General features: G+C 47.1%; 1 pseudogene; it reads left to right on the top strand.

Annotated features, from left to right (window-relative positions):
• The first annotated feature begins 15,508 nt into the window (after positions 1–15,508).
• LOC146194168 (uncharacterized) lies at positions 15,509–18,657 on the top strand (annotated as a pseudogene).
• The last annotated feature ends 2,402 nt before the right edge of the window (positions 18,658–21,059 follow it).

Here is a 21,059-nt window from a genome sequence, read left to right on the forward strand (position 1 = left end):
ACACACACACACACACACACACACACACGCACGCACGCACACACACACACACACACACACACACACACACTCACGCACACGATTAAAAATGCTCCACACACACACAAAAACATGCACTATCATTTGTTCTCTAAAACAACGTTTATCTTTGCATTAGTTTTGGCCAAAAGTTGTAGTTCTGCACTCGGTAGCTCACCGGCCCATGATGCTTTGAGCGCCCATGGTGGCTGAACTGGCCGTCTGGAAACTCCATGTAAACTCCCATAGACGGCAGCACTGCTTTCCCTCTAGGTAAGAGTAAGAAACTCTATGAGTTCAGCCACCATGGGCGCTCAAAGCATCATAGGCCGGAGAGCTACCGAGTGCAGAACTACAACTTTTGGCTAAAACTAATGCAAAAATAAACGTTGTTCTACCATAAATAATGTCCTAAGATTGAATAGTGTGACTATAAATTGCAAAAAGAGAGAGAAACAGCATGTCAGTGTGTTATTTATCCAATACAAGCGATGGCTCTTTCTCCTATGGGCTTAGTTTTGAGCAGCACAAATACCAATATTTCGCACTTAATAGGCAAAATTTGAAATAAAAAAACGTTGCAAAAATATTTATGGTTGTGCAATCATTGAAGGACGTTTTTAGAGGCATTTCGGGAAACAAAAGCCATTTATTGGCGACGTCTGCTTTTGCGCCTTCGCTACTATGGCTTTCGCGGTCTATGTACGCCCCTTCAGATGATGATGATGGCGAAAAAGAAACATCGCAGTAACGCCACTCCACATACCCGAGAAAAACCGACTGTCCCGCAACAAATAGCACACCGGCCCATGATTCTTACCGCGCCCATGGTGGCTAAAACCCCTTGATACTTTGAAAGTTACGCCAACGATTGAACTTTGCCGCCGCCGCGCTACCTCATCGCCTCCTCCTCGCCCCTTGCGCGCCCCTTCGCTGAAGGCCGGCTCTCCGCCCGATTTCCTGAGCGACGATTGGTCTCCCTGCCGTTGCCCTTGGAAACAGACGCGCGTCCAGCGTTTTCCTTGTGTTTTCTTTTTCCTTCGCGCCATTTTTCTCCTAGTCTCGGCGAGCGAATATTGCGCGCTGTGCTTTTATTGCAGCGTGCAAGCTCTATGCCGTGCTGTTGCGCGTACAACTGCAGCAAGCGGCCTGAAGATGGTTATGCGGTATTCATGATATCTCAAGGCAAGCGTGACGGCTTGCGCACGAGTCAATGGATTCACAAGATTAGTCGAAAGAAGTTTATTCGTAGAAAGAACAGAATTGTTTGCGACTGAGGGATGATCCACCAGTGTTCATGTGTTGTCTTTCCCTGATAATGCTGGTTATAGATGCAAAACTTTAAAGCTGTTTAGGCACATACAGAAGCCTAAAGCCATACCTCGTTTACAGCAGGCAACAAGTAGCCACGCTGGTAGTTGTAAAAGGTGTGCTCGCTGATAGTCTGGATTCTTGTTAGCCTGAAGCAGCACAGTGATGTAGCAACTGGACACCCAAAAAACGGGATACCCGCCGCGACTAGAAGATTTTCAGCTGCATTTTCACCTACAAGTGGCTGGCTGTTCCATGTACGCTCATGCCTTTGTAGACATGCCATGTGAACTCCCACAACAATGAACTCACTGCGGCATAGTTGGCAGCAGGTACGACATGGGCCCACCAGCTCCCGCAGGCATTGAACTTCCGTTCACCTTCGAGGGACATTTCTGCATGGACACTGAAATTAAATAGTGCCGCGAAACCTTCAAAACAGTATTTGTTGTTTTTTAACAGCCGCCGGCATACAGGCTTATCACTCTGATTCTGGACCGCGTATCAGTTCCGTAATCTTTGTTTGTTAATGCTCGATGTCGCGAGTCACACCTTTATCACTTTTGTTTAGCGAAAGATGCACCGCGATCTGTCTCGAAGGTTCCGGCCACTCGGGTGTCTTTCCACAATGTTCCAGCCCGTGCTGGTAGCTGTTTGCGACGTTATCTAGATTGTTCTGTGCAGCCTTTAAATTGAGCATTGCCGAGTGTGACGAGCATTCTTTGTCCGACGATCGACGAGCACGTTTGTTTTTATCGCCGCCGCCGAGTTGCTTAGTTCTTTTGCGGGCGCAAGTCAGCCCAAATAAAGAGTTTATTTAGTGCAATCATCGACCCCTTCATTTGTGTCGTCGACCTCGTCACCACTACGTGACAATAGCATTCTACTGCACTCCAATTCTTACGCACTCATCTGAAATTATTGTCTTGCAAAATGAAAAGATGGCTCTGTTACTACTTTGCTCTGTTTTGAGGATTTCACTAGTTAAATATCAGGTTCTTCTTTTCTTCTAATTTCACTCCTCTCCCATTTACATGGACCCATCAGTCTAATTGCAGAATTCAAAAGTTTCGCCCCTACCTCTATGGTCGGCACTTCACAGTTGTGACCGATCACCATGCTCTTTGCTGGTTGTCTTCTCTGAAAAATTTGACAGGCCGACTTGGCCGCTGGATTCTACGCCTGCAAGAATACAATTTCGACGTCGTTTTTAAATCGGGTCGCCAACACCAAGACGCCGACGCTCTTTCTCGGTGCCCACTCACGGAACCAGCCTGCTGTTTTTCTTCGCAACGCATTTCCACCTCTGACCACAGACGACCATCTCTTCCCCCGACGCATATCACAACAGTTTCTTTTGACGATTCAGAGCACGAACACGCACTCCGCTTGCAGCAATTAGCTGATGCCTACTGCCGGCCCATCATCGACCGCCTTATCGGCGCTTCGAACCCGCCCAATGCTAGGCTTCGCCGACAGCTTCGCAATTTCAAGCTCGAAGATGGCATACTACGCCGCTACGTGTATTGCCCTGATGGAACTCGTTGGCTCCCAGTCGTGCCGCGTGCGCTTCGCCCACGTATACTGGCGGCTTTCCACGATGACGCTACTGCAGGTCATCTTGGTTTTGACAAAACATATGACCGCGTGAAAAGATGGTTATTTTGGCCTGGCATATCTTCTATCGTAGCTAAATTCGTCACTTCCTGCCATCTGTGCCAACGTCGCAAGCGGCCGACGTCTTCGGCCGCTGGCCTCCTACAGCCTCTTCCATGTCCCGCCACGCCATTCGACGTAGTCGGCATCGACTTATATGGTCCCCTTGGGGGTAACCATTGGATTATAACAGCTGTCGACCACCTTACATGCTATGCTGAGATGGCCCCTGTACCGACTGGTTCCGCTGAAGAAGTATCTAATTTCTTTTTGCGGTCAATTGTATTGTGTCATGGCGCTCCGGACGGCCTTCTTATCGACAGTCGTATCCGATGTTCTGCGTGCGTCATCCACCTTCCATAAGACAACCTCAAGCTACCATCCCCAGACTAACGGTCTGACTGAACGATTTCATCGCACCCTATCGGATATGATATCAATGTACATCACACTGGATCATCGAAATTGGGATACTGTTCTACCATTCGTCAAATTTGCCTATAATGCCGTACAGCGGACTACCGGTTACTCCCCATTTTTCCTCGTTTCCGGCCGTCCTCCCACTACAATCCTCGACACTTCCTTCTCTACGCCCGATTACTCCTCATCATTACCAGCCCAGTTCTTATCCCGTGTGCCCCGATGCCGTCATCTTGCCCGCCTCAGCACAAAAGCATGCCAGCAAGACCGCAAGAGTCGCTACGATTCGAACCATCGCGTGGTCTCTTTTCGTCCTGGTGACGAAGTACTGCTCTATACACCACTGCGCATCCTTGGCCTTAGTGATAAATTTCAGCGCCGCTATCTTGCTCCCTACAAGGTCATCAACCAAACGTCCCCAGTAAACTACCAAGTCACACCTGTTGATCCCCCAGCCGACCGACGCCACCGTGGAACTGAAATTGTTCATGTATCTCGCTTGAAGCCGTTTGTGCGCCGCGGTACATCGGTTGGTTAGGAGCGGCCAGGCTGGCCGCTTCCGACCCCCCGGGCAGATTGTGTGAGCCCTCCACGGATCTTCTTTCATTTGTACATACCATGATCTTCTTCTTCCTCTTGTACATACCATCATCATCGTCCCGCGGCGCCAGCTCCGGCACACGCTTGGGTTTTGTCCATCGGAATAAATGCCAGACACGGCATCCTTGCCTTGCCGTCTCGACCTGGCCTTCTTCCACAATATATATATATATATATATATATATATATATATATATATATATATATATATATATATATATATATATATATATATATATATATATATATATATATATTGTGGAAGAAGGCCAGGTCGAGACGGCAGGCTATATATATATATATATTGTAGGGGTGTGTTTATTCGGTGAACCCAGATGATTCCAGCCGCTCAGGGGAGACTCGCAGCGAAGCGTCAGGCGTGGCGAAAGAGCAAGGCAGCGAACAACTTCTTCGTCCTTGAGAGCGGCAGCACGCGACGCATGTCAGTGGGGTGGGGTCGGGAAGAATGCCGTCCTTAGAAACTACGTGGCCTAAAATTGTGAGTTTTCGAGCGGCAAAGTGGCACTTCTTCAAATTCAACTGAAGCCCAGCGCCGGCGAGACACGTGAGGACATCCTTTAGGCGGAGAAGGTGAGAAGAAAAGTCGGCAGAAAAAACTACGATGTCGTCCAGATAACAAAGACAGGTCTGCCACTTGAGTCCACGAAGAACAGTGTCCATCAGGCGCTCGAAAGTAGCCGGGGCATTGCAGAGGCCAAAGGGCATAACGTTGAACTCGTATAATCCATCCGGTGTTATAAAGGCAGTTTTCGAGCGGTCATTATCAGCCATCGGTACCTGCCAGTAGCCGGAGCGCAAATCCAAAGAGGAGAAATACTCGGCTCCCTGTAAACAGTCCAAGGCGTCGTCGATTCGCGGCAAAGGATAGACATCTTTGCGCGTGATTTTGTTAAGCCTACGGTAATCGACGCAAAACCGGATGGAACCATCTTTCTTGGTGACCAAAACAACCGGAGAAGCCCATGGACTGTTAGATGGCTGTATGACGCCCCGGCGAAGCATGTCGTCCACGTTGTCAGCAATGACTTGGCGCTCAGAGGCCGACACGCGATAAGGACGCTGTCGTAAAGGTGCGTTTGTACCAGTGTCGATTGCGTGCGTAACGACAGACGTGCGACCCAGAGCAGTGTGAGGAAGGTCGAAGGCAGAAGTGAAGTTCTGTAGAAGAGCAGCGAGTTGATCGCGTTGTGCGGGTGGGAGATCTGCGTCAATAGCTTGTTGAAGAACATCGGGTGGTGTCGAAGCGGTCGCTGTATCGCAAGAGCTGAGCACATTAACGTCTAATGAAGTAGGCGTTGCAGGAAGAGTATTTACAAGCGCGGGATCAAGTTCTTCAATACGACCGAGACACTCGCCGCGTAGCAGGACGGACGGGCACGAAAATGGATTTGAGACGTACATTGCACTAAGGCCATCTTCGAACTTGAGGACCGCAAATGGAAGCAGGAGGCAGGGATGGCGTGAAGCGGCGTCGGAAGGTGTGAAGAAGACAGTCGAACTAATAACGCTTTCACAGGAGAGTGGAACGAGGGCAGCAGAAAATGGAGGAATGTCTGTGTCACTGGCGACGAGGAGTTTTGCAGGCCGGGTAGGGACGTCACACAAGACGGTATCACAAAGAGGTAAAAAGGAAACTTCCGCGCGGGCGCAGTCAATAACGGCATGATGAGTGGAAAGGAAATCGTAGCCCAGGATGATGTCGTGTGAGCAGCGAGACAGTACAATAAACTCGATGGTGTATAAGACGTCTTCGATGAGAACACGGGCCGTGCACGCCGCTGAGGGATGAATGCGCTGTGATGAGGCGGTGCGAAGCGAAAAGTCGGAAAGTGCGGTGGTCACCTTACGAAGACGACGGCAAAGAGCTTCACTGATGACTGATACGGCAGCGCCCGTGTCGACTAGAGCGAGTACTGCGACGCCGTCGACAAACACTTGAATTACGTTAGTGGGAGAACACCGAGGACTTGAAGAGTTCGAACCAAGCGCAGTTCTTGCCCCGGGAACTGCGACTGTTAGTTTCCCTCAACGGTGCCGGTAGAACGTCGGAGTGGGGACGGGGAACGGCGACGAGGGGAAGGTGATCGGCGAGTTGTGTACGTTTGATTGTCACGAGATACAAATTCGGAACTGGGCGGATTTCTCGGCGAGGGCTGGTCTGTATTGTAGGAGTAGTTCCATAGTTCAGGTCGAGAAGGTGGAAGGCGTTGGCGGCAAAGGCGTGCGACATGGCCCGGCAGCCCGCAAGAGTAGCAGATTGGTCGGTTGTCCGCGGTACGCCAAGGGTTCGTAGGGCGTTGGCGTACCCTTGGAATAGGGACATGGAATGCAGACCCAGGCAAAGGCGAAGGAAGGTTGGAAGGAGCGGCCTGGTAGGAAAGAGATGCTGATGGCATGAGCGGCCTGGCCGCAACTTGGGCGTAAGTCAGTGGTGCCGTTACTTGCGCTGGCACGGGGCTGGGCGGCAGCACAGGGCTGGGCGGGAGCATGGAGCTGGGAGGAAGGACGTCAGCGATGTGATCTTGAACGGCACGCCGTATGGTAGGGGCCAAAGACGGAGCCATGTCAGGAACAAGGCGGCCACTATCCTGTAACTGAGGGACCAGCGATAGCTGGCGGGCGACCTCTTCTCGAACGAAGGCTTTGATTTGCTGAAGTAAAGGGCTGTCCTCTGATGGGGTAGAACCGCCCAGCGCAAGTGTAGAGATGGCGTCGTCTCTAACACCGGACCGCCGGGTAGAAGCGCGCTTCTTACGAAGCACGTCGTAGCTCTGGCAAAGCTTGATCACGTCACTCACCGTGGCAGGATTTTTTACCCAGAGCATTTGGCACGCGTCGTCAGAGATGCCTTTCATGATGTTCTCGATCTTATCCGCTTCAGTCATTAGCGGATCGACACGCTTGCATAGGTCCACGATGTCCTCTATATAACTAGTGAACGACTCATCGACTTGCTGAGTGCGCTCACGCAAGCGTTGTTCTGCCCGGAGCTTGCGAACTGCAGGGCGGCCGAACACTTCTGCAAAATTCTTTTTAAATGCAGACCAAGATGGCAGGTCTGCCTCATGGTTGCGAAACCAGAGGTTCGCCACGTCAGTCAGATAAAAGATTACATTGCTTAGCTTGATAGCGTCGTCCCATCTGTTGTAGCTACTGACGCGCTCATATGCCGCCAACCAATCGTCGACGTCCTGGTCGGCTGTGCCACTGAAGAAGCACGGATCACGCTGCCGTAGAGCTCCAGAACACAGCACGGTGGTTGGGAGGGGCGACGATGTCGTGGCAGTGTCGTCCGGCATGCTGGAAGCAGAGGGTAACGTGCGGCTTCTTAGTTCCAGGGTGGACGGGAACGTACCCAGCACCTCCACCAATTGTAGGGGTGTGTTTATTCGGTGAACCCAGATGATTCCAGCCGCTCAGGGGAGACTCGCAGCGAAGCGTCAGGCGTGGCGAAAGAGCAAGGCAGCGAACAACTTCTTCGTCCTTGAGAGCGGCAGCACGCGACGCATGTCAGTGGTTATATCGATGAAGATTACCACACTACAATATATATATATATATATATATATATATATATATATATATATATATATATATATATATATATATATATATATATATATATATATATATTGTAAGATGGGGGTTTATCGATCAGATCAGCAGGACTCGATCAGCAGGACTAGGCAGATCAGCGGCGAGCACAGCGACAGCGAACACCGTCAGGTCCAACACGCGCAGCGATCACGATGTCACTACCCAGAATGTTCCTCGTGTACTTCTTCCTCTTCACAATTACCTGCGGGACGAAGAGGAGACATCCTGGCGACTTACGGGGTGAGCAAGACGGCATGGTCGTAGGTATAAGGCGCTGGACGTGAACAATCTCGCGTCCGCGCCGGCGTAGATCATGTCATTCTCACAGCCGGTTTTTTTCTCCTCCGTCGCCTCCGTCGCGCCGGCGCTCGCCCGAGAAGGGGAGTTAATCGTTCCAGTACTCCCCGAAATCGGGTGGGCGGCGCCGTGGGGTTTCGCTCCAAGACGCCGCCGGTCCGGCGAACGTCGGACTCCGCCCCGCGAAAGACGGTCCAGTGAGCGCGCTCGCTTCTCTCACGTGACTCTACGTCACGGCTTGCGTGTCGCGACCAAGCGAGCGCCGGCGGAGCGGCCGCGCGGCCATCGCCGGCTCGCATGCAGATGGCGGTGGGCGAGCACAGAGAAGAAAAAAAGCGGGCGTTTCCCTCCTGTCTGGTGCCCTGCGAAGCGCGCGCTGACAAGAGACAACAAATGCTGTTCTTTTTTTTTTTTTTTTCATTTCTCAATGCACCGGGTGTCGAAGCTAAACATGACCTCCTGCAAAACCTTACAATGTTTCAGTTGTATATTTGAATGGGTTTATCAAGAGAAATCTTGCAAGTTCTTTTGATAAACCCATTCCTTTATTGATGACAGAGTTATTATATATGTTCCTATAGATTTCTTCGATTTCGCTGACTGCAGTGAATAATATTATAAATATTATAGGAGTGCGCATTTATGCTGAGCTTGGATACTGCCTTGATATATATTCGTACCCATTTGTTGTTTCGTAGTACGCACGGTGTTTGTACTGAGGCTGAAATAAGAAGGCGTTCCAACTCTGAACTGCTGGGAGAAGTCGCGACACTAAATGTGGAATATAAGAGACGGGGATTTTTTTTTTACCAGGTGTGCTGAAGTAACAGTACTGTTCTCAAGTAGTAGATTTGGAATTTCACTCACTTCCATTCCGGAGCTACGCAAACGATACCTCGTTGCAAACACTAAGCGGGTAGTTTTTCTCGCAAACTAAGCCTATCCAAACGCAGAACAGGTGCTTGGCAAACTTAAATCATATAAAGCATGTGGCTCATAATTTGAGCTAAGATCCATTATATAGACACAACCAGAAACAAAAACAAGTACGGCGTAGCAAACAAGGTTCGGGACAGTAAAGATTCGGACGGGCGGAAAATCTATTGGCTAGGCAGGCGAAGAAGTCAAAATGACTGCCGCACAGGTGAAGGAAAAGAAAGAGGTAATGGGTGAGGTGAGGAAAGGAGCAGAGGAGAAAATGGAACAAAGAGAAAAAGAGCAAACAGTGGGTGAATGGCGCGGCAAGAAAACATCATGAATGGGAGGAGGTCTAAGGAAAGAAATAAAGAAAAAGCATACCAATGGGGAAGAAAAATTCAAGAAAAGGCCGCAGTCTACCTGCCAGACAGAGAACCCCTTTTATGAAAGTTGTGACGAAAGTGCTTGTCAATAGTAGTATAACTAGAGTGTGCATTTATACACTACGTTTTAGTACTCGCTGCTTATATTCGTACCCATTTGCTTCCGTGCTGTACGCGCGGCGCTTTGCAGTAAACTGTGGAGTTGCGTACAGCTACTGAAGCTGTACGCAACTCCGCAAAGCACAAGAGGCTAACAAAAAATGTCGATTTTATTTAATTTTGCAATATGCAGGACGGCACAGGTAACCTCGACTTCCGACAGATTTGCGTGAAATATTATTTCAGTCGGTACCATTCTAACTTGATTTTTAATGCTTGTATCAAAACCATATTGCCATGCTGTCCCGAACAATTCTTTTATTGATAGAATAGTTCATTATGCTTTCTGTGATTGTGCTGATTGAGAAGAATAATTTCGCTGATTGTGAAGAATAATGTTATTGGAGTGAGCATAATTTTATGCGGTTTAATACATGCTTGCTATAATTATACTAATTTGCTTTGGCGCAGTACGCGTGGTGTTTGTACCGTTACCGAAGCTGAGATGAAAACGCGTTCTAGCTTCAAACTGCTGTTAGAGCACGTGAGACAGCACGCTTTTTTTTTTCGTACAGACGCGGAGCACTCGACTTCCACCGCTGCGGAGAGGGCAGCCGCCCTCCGTATTTTTTTTCTTTTTTGCAGGAGAAAAAAAAACCGCTCTGACGTAGAGTCGCGTGTGAGCGGCGAGGCTCCGCCCAAACAAGTTTGACGGAGGAGGAGGTAAACTTTATTTAAGAGGCGCGGGGTGGGTTGACGTTCCCGTCCCCGCGGTGGGCTCCTCTTCTAGGCCGGACGCCAGGTGGCCGACCGACGATGTCGACCTCTTCAGCCCGCTCCGTGACTCGGAGTTGAACCTCCGGGTCGGAGCAGCGCGGCCTCCCACTGAGATTGGGTAGAGAGCTGCAGACTCTGTGATGGCTTGTCTTGATTACATGAGTATAGGATGTGTGGTGTGTCTGCCTTTTGATGTCCACAGAGAGAACAGACAGGGCTCAACTGCTCTGGGAACCATATGGAGTACATGTACGGATTAAAGAAAGTGTCTGTTTGAAGCTGCCGCCAGGTGACTTGTGTTTTACTTAGAGATCGATGTGGTTCTGGGAAGATTTGTCTTTCTTTCTTGAAGTGGGTAGTAATTTCTTTGTAGGTTGTCATCCGCCCCCTGGCCGACCTGAGCTCAGGGCAGCGCACCTCCCGGTTAACTACGAATCCTCGGGCAAATTGGTGCGCTGCCTCGTTCCCAGGATGGTCCGAATGGGCAGGGACCCAGATCAATGTGATAAGGCGGGTATGGGAGATTTTTTGTAAGATTTTGATGGCTGCGGAGTGGGCCCTTCCTTTTGCAAAATTTCGAATTGTGGTTTTAGAGTCGCTAAGGATGTATTTGGCAGTGGTGGAGGTAATGGCTAAAGCTATGGCAGCCTCTTCGGCCTCCTCCGGAAATTTTGTTTTATTGATTGTCGCCGATGCGAGGGGAGAACCTCGATGATCGACAACTGCCAGGGAGAAGGCATCTCTGTCCGCATGTTCTGCCACGTCCACGTGCGCCGTGTCTTTCTGTAATTTTTGTGCCCTAGCCCTTCTTCTGTCCGTATCGTATTCTGGACGCATGTTTTTAGGCAGAGGACGGACTATTAATTGCTCGGGCACATGTCTTGGAATCGGCAAAGTGTGGGCCCGGGTCCCTTCATATTGTATTCCTGCTTTTTTTTAGGATGAAACGTCCCGTTTCAGTGCTTGATAATCGTTCGTATTGTGCGGTGAGGTGTGCTTCCATCATTTCCGCTAAGGTGTTATGAATTCCTAACTTTAGTAGTGTTTCATTTGGGGTATTGCGAGGGAGGTTAAGCGCAATTTTATAGGACTGCCTAATTAGTTAATCCAGGTTGTCTCTTTCTCTAACTGTGAGGGTGACGTATGGTGTAGAGTAGATAACTCTGCTAAGAACGAAGGCTTCTACTAGTTTCCTGGTCTCAGCTTCTTTAACTCCTCCACGCCTATTCGCGATTCGTCTGAGGAGGAGGGAAATTTGGTTGACGGTGTTTTTCAGTTTCTTAATTAGTGTGTCGGTTTTTTTTTTTGTTTGACTGTATGAGCATTCCCAAGATTCTTAGTGTTTCCACTTCTTGGATGGCTGCACCTTCCGCGTAGATTTTGATCGCAGGCGCTTTATTCTTTCTTTGACGCTTTGGGTGTAGAATGAGTAATTCAGATTTCTGGGGAGAACACGCGAGTCCTGCGGCTTGCGCCTCCTCTACGACTACGTCTACCGCTTGTTGTAGCGTATCTTGTATCGTGCCAATACTCCCCTTGGTGGTCCAAAGGGTGATATCGTCCGCGTACAAAGAATGTTCTAGGTCTGGGATTCTTGCGAGTTCGTGTGCCATTTTGATTAGGGTTATATTGAATAAAAAGGGGAAGAGGACCGATCCTTGCGGAGTTCCTCTATCTCCTAAAGTGAAGGTGTCGGATTTGATAGTGCCAATTTGAATTTTAGCCGTCCTATCGGAGAGGAAGTCCTTGATGTAGTTAAACGTTCTTGCGCCTACATTCAGCAGTGAAAGAGAGTCTAGGATTGCTTTGTGTTTAACATTATCAAAGGCTTTGGTTAAATCTAGGGCTAGGATTGCCCTGGTACTCCTTTCTTGCTCATTAGCCGTCCTATCGGAGAGGAAGTCCTTGATGTAGTTAAACGTTCTTGCGCCTACATTCAGCAGTGAAAGAGAGTCTAGGATTGCTTTGTGTTTAACATTATCAAAGGCTTTGGTTAAATCTAGGGCTAGGATTGCCCTGGTACTCCTTTCTTGCTCATGAGATAGGACTTCGTTTGCTAGTCTTAGCATTGTATCTTGTGTTGATAAATGTGGTCTAAAGCCGACCATAGTGTTTGGATATAAATTCTCTTTTTGCATGTGGGACTGGAGTCTGTCTAGTATGACGTGCTCTATCAGTTTTCCTATGCAAGAAGTAAGCGAAATAGGTCTGAGGTTTTCGAGCGCGAGCTTTTTGCCAGGTTTTGGGATGAATTTAACGATGGCATGTTTCCAAGACGCTGGGAGTTTTCCCTCCCTCCAACACTCGTTCGCAAAGTCCGCGAGGGCTGTGATAGAAGCGTCGTCTAGATTTCTGAGTGTCTTATTGTTAATGCCGTCCTCTCCTGGGGCGGATGTTGCACGTACCTTAAAGAGGGCTGCTCTTATTTCCGCCATTGTTATGTCAGCATCCAGGATGGTGTCAGGCTCTCCGTTATAATCGGGCAGGGACTTCGTCTCACGGGTTGTGCAAAAGTATTTCTGCTGTAGCGTGTCTATAATATCTTGATCCGTGCCTGGGTCTATGTTTAAAATTTTGGTGATTTCCTTTTGAGTGGTAGCTTTGTTGGATTCCGGATCAAGGAGATGCCGCAGAAGATTCCACGTCTGCCTCGTGCCTAGATTGCCATTCACATTTTCACAGATATGGTTCCACTGCTGTCTCGCTAGTTCTGCGGTGTGGTGTTGAATTTCTTTCGTGAGTGTGACGATCCTGTTTCTAAGCTTTTTGTTATATTTTTGCTTAAGCCATCTTTTTTTCTAGGCTCTGCCTTGCCTCCCACATGTGCGTAAGCCGGCTGTCAACCGTATTTACGCCTAAGTCATGTACTAGTTCCTTAGTGGCCTTTTCCACATCCGATAGGAGGGTCTGTGTCCAGTGTTCTAAGTCTATGATTGGTTCGTTATTTTGGTCGCGGATAGTCCTAAGTTTGTCCCAGTCGGTGATTTTGTTTTTTCTGGGTTGGGGTTTGAGATTGGCAATGGTGATTTTAGACATTATGATATAATGGTCACTTCCCAGATTTTGTCTAGTGCTGCTGCAGCTTAAGTCTGGGAGATTTTTGCCCATCGTTAGGTCCGGGCACGTGTCCCTGGTCACGCTGTTGCCTATCCTAGTAGGTTGCATGGGGTCTGTGTATTGGGTGAGCCCTCTTTGCTGGATAAAATCCATTAGGACCGTTCCTTTCCTGGATATGGTTGCGTGTCCCCATTGCACACTCTAAGAAAAAAAGGTGTGATCTTACCCCTTTAGGGGGGTAAGTCCACTGACGCACTGGGGAGCCCCTTTGGGTGCAAAGTTGCACCCTCGACGGGGGCTCAACTGTGGGTGGTGTAAAGTTTACGCTGCAACGAGGCTAACGTTATGCCATATGGTGAAGTGCAAATATATGCTTCTGGGGAGTAACGTTGCCCTCTCTCAGAAGGACTAAAGGTTAGGCCATGAAAGTGCAAAAATATGCTCTAAAATCTGGTGCATGTTTGCTCCCAGCCGGAATAAGCTTATGCTTAATCCTAAGGCGTAAACTTACCCTCACAGGGTCTGTATTTATGCCAGCGTAATGAGCTTACTACAGCACCCCGTGAGTGCATCTTTGCACCCTATGAATGGGCGCAACTTTGCACTTTTATGTTCATATTTATGCTTTATTTGGAAGGGTAATATTACCACCCAGAGGAATAAAATAAATCCATACAATAGTATGTTTTTACACCCTTTTAGGGTAACGTAGTTTTCCTTCAAAGGGCACATTTGCGCCCTTTTAAATACACTCTAGGTGCACACTGGTACGCTAGTAATTTGAAAACTACCACACTTCGACTGATTGTGCAATCGCAAGACGTCGCCGCTACCGAAGCGAGACATCCATTTTCTTTATTTAAAATGCAAGCGACCCCGTTTGGCATATGTATGGTAATGCTGAAATATTAGACATTACGTCCCATACAAAAGAAAAACGTTTGGTGAAAAGGTGTATGATGTCTTCGTCAGCCGGTCACAGACGCCCTCGCTTCCGCAATGTTGGTTTCTTCGTGCTAGAGCGACATATTTGTGACGGGCCATGTAGCCATTCAGGGTGCAGTTTGCACACCGATATTAGTACATGAGGACGGAAGGCAGGGTTTTACTTTTTATTGCGTTTGAAAATGGCAGGATAACCGAGCAGTCTTTTGTCATCGTCGGGGTTGAATCCATACTCCGAAGGAACCTGTGTGAGAGAAAAATGAGATGGTGAGGGAGTACACACATTCAACATGGATACACATGCGAGCGATGGAAACACCTCGGCGACTAAACTGCGCCGACGTGGCAAAACAAAAAGGAAAATGGAAGCGTGTTGGAACCGTGTCGCAGCTGCAGATACAGCAAGCGCTTTCTCTTGCATGGGAAACATTTTTCCAGCACCGCACTCTTCTTGTGGCCGCCAAGCGAGGAACGTCTGACGGGGCGGGTTACCGAGGATCGCTCCTATTTTTTCTGCGCAAATTCTTTCGCAGTAGTGGTGCCGGCCTATTTTCCAAGTAGTATAGTTAAGTGCGGGGCTACTTTCAGCTAGCATGTGTAGGGATGCTTGAGGCATCTGTGGACGCACCCTGATGTACCTTCCACCTGCACTTGACCTGCTTCATCCATGACAGCCCTGCATTCAACTACTGCACTACTGCTCAGAAAATAAGCCCACTCCACTGCATTGAAAAAAAATTTGCTGGAAATATTCTCGGGAACCTCGGTAAGCCGTCCCGTCAGGGATACTTCACCTGGTGGTCACAAGAGGGGTGCGCCACTGAGAAAAGGTCCCTTATTGTGCAGCAGGCCAGGGCGTCGATAACTGGAAAATCGTGGAAAATCACGCTCAGAAATCTCTATTTTCGCAAGCATGGTCATCAAAAATTGTAGATGAGGGGGATTTGTGCAATCGCAGGAAGCTACTGCAAAAATGTCCATTATGAGACATGAAATTAACCTGCGCGAACTGGCCTAAAGTTCAAAGTTGTGCGCATTATTCTGTTAAGCGGTTTCACTGCAGGAGAGAGGATATGGCCAGGTAACTCTTGAAGGACATGTCCCAAAACTAGACCAAACTTAGGTGTGCCTAAATAACAGTGCAATGAACAAGGAAACACACAGAAGAATGGACGAACACAGGCGCTCAATAACAACCGAAATTTTAACATATATTAACACGCATAAATGTGTGAAGCCAAGGCGATGCTGTGCGATCACCGAAAATAGTCTAGTAATCGCCCTGGCTCCACCTCTTTATGCATGTTTATATATGTTTTGCTCGGTAATAAAATTTCAGTTGTTCTTCGTCTCAAGTTATCTGTAACACTGCAAAAGGCAGAGGAGCCCTAGAATGGCTTGCACTGACGTCAAGGCTAGGGGCGCGCTAGGAATCCTGGGATACTATTCCGCCATGCTGGTGCAGCCAAAGCAAAGCGTCGTCGCTGCAGTCTCACAGTAGAACCAAGGTAGAGCCTCTCAAGCTTCGCAATGGTTATCTGCGCTGCCGTTGGATGTTCCAACCGCACTTGTTGGGCGAAATCAACCAACTCCAACTTTTTTCGTCTCCCTAAGATCATTGAACACCAAGACGACCGCACGAAAGAGTTATCCACAAAGCGACGAGGTCTGTGGCTGGCTCGGCTAAAACGCGCAGATCTCAACACGCAAAGGACGGGCATACGGGTTTGTGGCGCTCACTTCGTTAAAGGTAAGCCTGTGGCATGTGAACAAAGTGTATTTGGCTGTGTGACATACGAGCACAGCGGAACATCGCATTGTCAACTAATATTTCTCTTGCGTCCACAGGCAGGCCATCAAAACTTTGGGAGTAGGCGGACCCGGACTGGGCACCTACGCTTTTGCTCGGCTACGGTATAAAACACGGAGATCCTGGACGTCACGCTCGCGCGTTAAGACGACGGACACAGAAACGTGTAGGTCAAGCGGAGTATGAGACCGAGGCCACCGAGGCGTCCGAAACAACGGAAGCGACGAATCCAGACGTGGTTGCCGCGTCTCCGTCGCCCTCGCCGACAGCGCAACACGATGCCGGCGTAGAAGACGGCCGAACAGGTAAGGAGCCGTTTGTTCATTGCGTGTAGTGCCAGATGCAGCGGAAGAAAAAAAAAAGGGAGGGAGGGAGGGGGGGGGGGGGGTAAAGGGCAAATGTTTTTTTTTATTTTTTTTTTTTTTCATTGAGTGGGCCACCCCAGACGTCACCCTCCTGCTTTTTTTTTGGCAGCTCCCTAGTGCCCTGCTACGATGTCGCATGTTCCAAGCTTTTTTTTTTTTTTCCTGCACTTGATGCACACAAAATTTATTTTGTTGCAGGGATTGCAGTCCAGACAGACGTCACAATGGCCGACATTAAAGCTTTGGAGGAGCAGTGTGTGTCACTCAATGAGCGACTTTATGCGGCACGGAATGAGAACAAGCTACTAGATTTGACAGAAGATTCCCTCAAATGCAACGACAAAAAGGTTGTCTTCTACACTGGGTTGGCCAACTTCACCATTCTTTATGCACTGTTCAGTATCATAGAGAAGTTTGTCTCTCACAGTGCAAACAACAGCTTGGCAAAATTTCAAGAGTTCGTGATTTTCATGATGAAGCTGAAGCTCAACTTGCACATCAGTGACCTCGCTTTCAGGTTTAGTATTTCAGATGCCACAGTCTCGCGCATCTTTGACAAATGGCTGCATGCTACCTACAGGCGTCTCAAGTCTCAAATTGTGTGGCCACAACGAAGCAGTTTGAAGCGCACAATGCCTTAATCATTTTATGATTCTTTTGGTGAAAATGTTGCCGTAATAATTGACTGCTTCGAGATAAAGATAGAGAGACCATCTTCGTTCTTACCCAGGAGTGAGATGGTCTCAATATAAAGGAAGTAATACAGCAAAGTATTTAATTGGCATTGCTCCACAGGGTATTGTCAACTTCATATCTGAAGGATGGGGAGGGCGCTGTAGTGACCAGCACATAACAGAGCACTGTGGTCTTTTAGACAACCTACTTCCAGGAGACATAGTGCTTGCGGACCGAGGGTTCAATGTGGCTGAAAGTGTCGGCTTCTACTGTGCTAAACTTCATGTTCCAGCTTTTACAAAAGGAAAAAAGCAACTATCAGCAGCAGATGTTCTGACCACTCGGAAACTAGCAAATGTCAGAATCCATGTTGAAAGAGTTATCGGGCTGATCAGAAATAAGTATGTGATCCTGAAAGCCACGCTGCCCATTGATTACGTTGTTTGTAGACCTGGAGACAATCTCACACCTCTCGACAAGATAGTCACTGTCTGCTGCGCCATTTCTAATCTGTGCCCTTCAATAGTTGCATTGCTAAAAGAGACAAACCAAGTTCCTCCTTCGGCTGGGTAATGATAATGGAAGTTTTGGCTCTGAGCAACTTTTCTTCCTTTTCACCAATTGTTTCACCTTACAGGGTGAATTTAAATACTAAGCGTATTGCACCAACTTTTGAAATAGAGGCAGTGCTGGTCGAATATTTATGGGAAACCTCCAAGGTAGAGTAGATTTAGAGTAGATTTGTAACAAAAGAGTAATTGGATTGGTTTGTGGGGTTTAACGTCCCAAAGCTACTCAGGCTATGAGAGACTGTAGTAGAGGACTCCAGAAATATCGACCACCTGGGGTTCTTTAACGTGCACTGACATCGCACAGCACATGGGCGCCTTGCTTTTTGCCTCCAGTAAGGGAGTAATTACTCATTGACATCCAGGTAGTGCAAACAATCCACAAAAGCATACAATTTAATGAACCACTTCCTGATAGCTTATTGTACGTCCGAAAAGAGAGACAAGAGCAGCTAATGGTAAACACTTCAATTTACCAGTGTGTTGCAATAGTTATGGGCAACATCTAATCAAGTTCAGTGGAGCTTTGATTTGGAATGGCATTCCTAATGACATTAAAATGGGAACAAAGTGTTTGCAAACTCTGAAAACGTTCCTGGTGAACATGTGAAGTTATGGTGTGAATTATTTTTTTTTTAAGATAAGTGTATTGTGTTCGCTTTCCTTGTTTTCTCTTGACGTGTTGCGAATTTCTGATGTTTATTTCATGAATGGAATGTGCTTGTGTTCCTGTGCTGCAGTTATGTTGCATTGTATTGTATTGTGTATGGACCCGACACTAGCCCTTGGCTATGGGTCCAAAATCTTAGTGCATATTCTATTGTAAAATTATTGTTTCAAGTAGAAAACAAAAACCCCAGTACCACCGTCTTTCCGGGGCAGTCACTCTACCAACTGAGCTAACCGGACGGTCAGCAGGTGAGCTTTCCTTTGTAGCCGTGTGGCTGCACTGGGGTAGATGTCAGTTAGTAATTGCTCCCTTTTTATATTCAATGCTATCGCAGAAGTTATGGCATCTGTGTGGTTGCCCCTCAATTTTTTGTCAGTTCCTGCTCCAACTTTCATGTTCTAAATGTGTACAATCTCGTCATGGCAAAGGTGAAATGTTTCTGTTAGAGCGGCAGTAAAAAAAATGTGGCAAAATTTTATTTATTTATTATTTATTTATTCAATACTGCAGGCCTTTACGGCCCAAGCAGGAGGGGCATACAAATGACATCAGCGTATAGAACGAAGATAACAAATAATAATTTCAAAACACTTGTTCTATGGGCAGTAGAACATGAGCAAAACAAGGACTAAACGAAATGCAAACCGAGCTCTTCATTTGGGAAAGTGAAACATAAACAACAGAAGTAAGCCAATGAATGAAATGAAATGTGAAACTTGCAGTAAGGCAAAAACACTATCAGTTTGGGCAACCAAAAAGCAGACAAGAAAATATTCAAGAGCAATTCAAGGTTTCAATTGAATCAACACTGGCTAGAAGAGGCAGAGGTAAGTTGTTCCAATCTGTTATCGTGCGAGGAAAAAAAGAATATTTAAAAACATTAGTTTTGGTGCTGTATGGCGTTAGAGAGTCATCGTGTCGATGTCGTGTTCGGCGTGCAGTAAGTGGTGTTATGTACGGATCAGGAGTTAGAGCAAGAAGGTTATTTTTAAGAAGGAACATAAATTTTAAGCGCTGAATTTTTCTTCTCAGTTCCAGTGTCGGTATACCATGTTGTTTCATTAGTGCTGTCGGGGAATCAGTTGTACGGTACTTCGAAAAAATAAACCTGACTGCCTTACGCTGGATTCTTTCGACAGCGTCAATGTTAGATTTGGTATAAGGGTCCCATACTACGCATGCATATTCAAGTTTTGGTCTTATTAATGATGTATAAGCTAAAAGTTTAGTTTCGGCGGGGGCATGTTTCAATTTATGACGGAGAAGGCAAAGTTTCCGAAAAGCTGTGTCACATACGTTAGTTATGTGAGTGTTCCAGTTTAGGCTGTTTGTTAGTGTGACGCCAAGATATTTATACTCGCTGACTTCGGTTAGTGGTTCTGTCCCGAGGGCATAGGGAAAAGAAAGGTTATTAAGTTTCTTGGTTATTTTCATATACACTGTTTTGTCAGCGTTCAATTGCATATCCCAACAATGACACCAGGAAAGAATATTTTGTAGATTATTGTTAAGAGTTATCTGGTCATCCTCGCTTGACACTTCCCTGAACAGCACGCAGTCGTCTGCAAACAATCGTATTTGGACGGGTTCGGTAGTAACGCTCACAATGTCATTAATATATATTAAAAACAACAGTGGTCCTAGCACACTGCCCTGAGGAACGCCGGAAGTAACTGGAAGTTCATGGGAGTAGTACGTATCAATATTAACAAACTGTCTACGATCAGTGACATACGCAGCAACCCAGTTAATAATGAAAGGAGGAAGGTTAATCATTTTAAGTTTTTCAATAAGCTTACAGTGTGAAACAAGGTCAAAGGCTTTCCTGAAGTCTAAAAAAATAACGTCCACCTGGCCGGATTTGTCTAAAATTCTAGCAAGGGAATGGATTACCGTTGTTAATTGTGTCACCGTAGAAAATCCTTTACGAAAACCATGCTGCGCAGGTGAAAGTATATTGTTGTCCTCCAGAAAATCTCTGATGAAGTTGGCTATGGCGTGTTCAAGCATCTTACAACAAGATGATGTTAACGAAATTGGTCGGTAGTTAGTAATCATTGTGGGGTCTCCCTTCTTAGGCACTGGTACTACACGTGCCGTTCGCCAGTCAGGGGGAAGGGCTGCAGTGGACAGTGACGCACCGAAAATAATTACCAGAAAGTGTGACAGCATTTCTGCGTATCGGCGCAGAAAAACATTCGGTATGTTATCCGGTCCTGGGGTAGATTTTGTTTTTAGATTAAGGATCATAGAAAGCACACCTTGAGCGGATACAAATTCAGGAGATACATTTGATAAAGGTGAAAAGGGAAGTGCAAGCTCTTCTGAGTTAATAAACACACTGTGGAAGAATGCATTAAAGTGTTCGACGATACTCTGCTTTTCGACAACGGGAATGCCATCTTTAATTATTTGATCCACTGCCTTGTTCTTTTTGCTCAGAAATTTCCAGAATTTTTCTGGAGCCGTACGAATAAAGTGCGGCAAAGTGTTATTAAAATAATGGCGTTTGGCATGCCCAATTGACGAGCTCAGCGTAGCTTGCAAGTTCTGTACTGTAGTTCGTGAGGCATTCCGTCGTCTTAAGCGTTTTATTTTTCTTTTCAAGTGAATGACTTCACGCGTTATCCAAGGGTTTTCATTTCCTGTTTTCTTTGTTTTCGTTGGAACGAAATTTTCGATGCAATAAGTGCAGATTTTTTTGAACTTGTCCCAAAGTTCTACTACATTGCTTCCTTGAAAGTTGCTTAGGTGTAAATCGAGGTAATCTAACACGCTTTCGTCTCTGGCACGTGTGAAGTCCTTCACTTGTACAGTTTTTGCCTTCTTAGCGGTACATTTTTTTAAATGACACGAATAGTACACCATCTC

This window comes from Amblyomma maculatum, chromosome 3 (assembly GCF_055883805.1).
Source record: "Amblyomma maculatum isolate TAMU_Amacu chromosome 3, ASM5588380v1, whole genome shotgun sequence".
NCBI classification, from domain to species: Eukaryota; Metazoa; Arthropoda; class Arachnida; order Ixodida; family Ixodidae; genus Amblyomma; species Amblyomma maculatum.